The sequence below is a fragment of the Tachysurus vachellii genome, chromosome 23 (genome assembly GCF_030014155.1).
Source record: "Tachysurus vachellii isolate PV-2020 chromosome 23, HZAU_Pvac_v1, whole genome shotgun sequence".
NCBI classification, from domain to species: domain Eukaryota; kingdom Metazoa; phylum Chordata; class Actinopteri; order Siluriformes; family Bagridae; genus Tachysurus; species Tachysurus vachellii.
In genome coordinates, this window is record NC_083482.1 from 155,234 (window position 1) to 157,733 (window position 2,500).

The 2,500-nt window shown below is 40.8% G+C and overlaps 1 protein-coding gene across 10 annotated transcripts in view; it reads right to left on the reverse strand.

Moving 5' to 3' along the window:
• Window positions 1–2,500, reverse strand: part of cacna1ab (calcium channel, voltage-dependent, P/Q type, alpha 1A subunit, b) — a 75,253-nt gene that overhangs the window by 20,452 nt on the left and 52,301 nt on the right. The window contains exon 40 of one of the 10 annotated variants that reach the window (XM_060859834.1): window positions 1,618–2,500. This exon is cut by the window's right edge and continues 402 nt beyond it. The exons of the other annotated variants lie outside the window; for them this stretch is intronic. The gene's annotated coding sequence lies outside the window, so the exon portion shown is untranslated. Of the gene's footprint in view, window positions 1–1,617 lie in introns of those variants that run through there. 10 annotated transcript variants of the gene reach the window in all.

Consider the following 2,500-nt stretch of genomic DNA (forward strand, 5'->3'; position numbering starts at 1 on the left):
GTGTGCTTTTCTCCTTTATAACACTTTAACCCTTTCTTGCTCCTCATCTGATTCTGTGGTTCATTGTGTTATTGGAGAAGGTTTTGTTCCAGACAGAAATCAATCACATCAGAAGAAAACTGAACTGCAACACAAACCCTATCACTTTTCATCTGAGACACGAGGACGTGCAACACCAAACATCTAAACCTTCACTTTACTGAAGAATGTCATGATCATTCATCAAAGCAAACAGAGACACGGAAGCCTCTGTCTCAGCGATCGGACAGTTTTCACTTCCCATTTCCTTAGAGCCAGTGTGAGGTTCAGCTGGATCACTGACAGAGATGGTGCCCACAACCTCAGCATTAAGGGGTCTGGAGCTGGATCACAGACAGAGATGGTGCCCACAACCTCAGCATTAAGGGGTCTGGAGCTGGATCACAGACAGAGATGGTGCCCACAACCTCAGCATTAAGGGGTCTGCTGCATACATTGTGTGTACTTTACTAGACCAAGGTCAGGGTAAAAATCAATGGCTGCCTTTTTCTTCCCATGACCTTTAGAGCAGATCTATACAAGCCTTCGTCAGTATCTTGACTTTTCCATAAATCACAGTTCATCACAGATTCCTCCATTCCATGCATGGGACAAGATTATTCAACAAGAGACTGCTGCTGTTTTCTTCCCTCTGGCACGCTCAGACACACCAGACGCTCGGGCATCCAAAAAGTTCTTAACACAGTTTGATGCCTTCAACCACCCTTTTTGGATCATTGCACTTTTTTCCAATAATTTCCAATAAGTTTAGCCTGGAGACACTGGATTGCCAGCAGGCCCTCCACCTTCAGTGGGCACCACGGCAGTCTAAGACACATCATTCATAATCTTCATGTAAAAATCTTCACAGTGTTAATCTTCACACTAACACTAACTTCATACCAGTTTTTTGGAACTTCTAAAACATTTAAAGACTTGTAGCACAATTTAAACCAAAAAGACAATCAATTGGAGAAGAGCCAAAGAAGTGCGAGCCCATGTGACCCACAGCCCCTCCCCCATGTCAGGCTTGCTCTTGATCTGGACGCGCTTCATGGTCAATTTTTCATTTAAATTAAATGACTACTGATTTATTTTGCTGGTACAACCTGCACTCACGCTGTATCTGTATTCTACAGTCATTGGTGTGTCACTTGTGCACGTCCTCAGAAATTAAAATGACCTCCACTTCGTGCAAAACCAAATAAACTAACATCGTATCTCAAACTGCACACTTATATACTATTCCAGACCATTATCGAGAATTAACACTAACAGTTTTAATATTCTAGTTAGTGTTTGGATTTTAAAAGCCACTTAAACCAACTTTATTGAGTAACATTATTCTGGATTTTCTAGATTTGTAAATACTTTGAAAGATGCAGCCAAAAGACAGCAATCACAACCACAACAGAAAGTTTTAAAGAGAGAACGCTTATCAGTCAGTGTAACATTACTGTGTCCTACAGATAGACAGAGATGTTTTGGCTTTGATGTGCCATCATGTGGACATGACCTTTATAACTCTAGACATTCAGTATATAAGAAACCCAAGAAAGTGTGTATACGATACTGATGTGCATGCACACCGGGGCAAGGTGAGAGTGAGCCTAGACTCAGAGAACGAGAGAAAGCATCAGTATCCAGGAGGTGTTGCTGCCCAGGTTCAGGAAAGTTCTTACAATTTTATTGAAGATTCACTTGATTGCATTTCTATCTGCTGTGCTGTCTTCTGTGATGTTTAACTGAGATTTAAACCATATCATATAGAAAGTATTCATTAACGCATCAACACTGAGCAGATGAAGTGTAAAAGCAGTGTGTTCAGTGTTTGTGGTACTGCAGGAGTCAGACCTCAAGCATCACAATAGAAAATAATGCTTAATAAATAACACATTATTACTTTGTCAACTGTGAATTTGCTGAGAAATAAAATGTGGTGGTCTTCTCTAGATTCCATATCTGGCACGGACCACAACCCACATGGAGACACCTCCTAACCTTCTGCTCCTCAGAGCCCAACACCATGTTTCCTTCCTTGTCACATTAACAAAATGCACAACAGCCTTTGACTAATTACTGTTGGAGAAGCCTGACACTTATTCAACAAACCCACCATCTGTCAAGAGCTACATGATGGACAGGTAACTTCACGAGGCTTTTTGTAAGACCATAAGATCACAAGCTTCAGCAGAAGTCACATATCTACATGAGAGCTTCATGTTACTTTAGAAGATTCATCTTTATTCAAGCTACACCTCATCAATGGCTGAGAGAAATTTGGACAACCGCATTTCAGCCCCACCTGTCATTATGTAGTCTATATGGACAGACTAATGCACCTTTATACTTACAATATTTTACCTGGACTTGAAAGAACATCACAAAATCTTTCCTAATGATTGTCTCAGAGAAGATAAACACTGAATAACAGAAACTCAGCACTTCATGTCCCTGTGGACATAATGGGGCTATTACATCT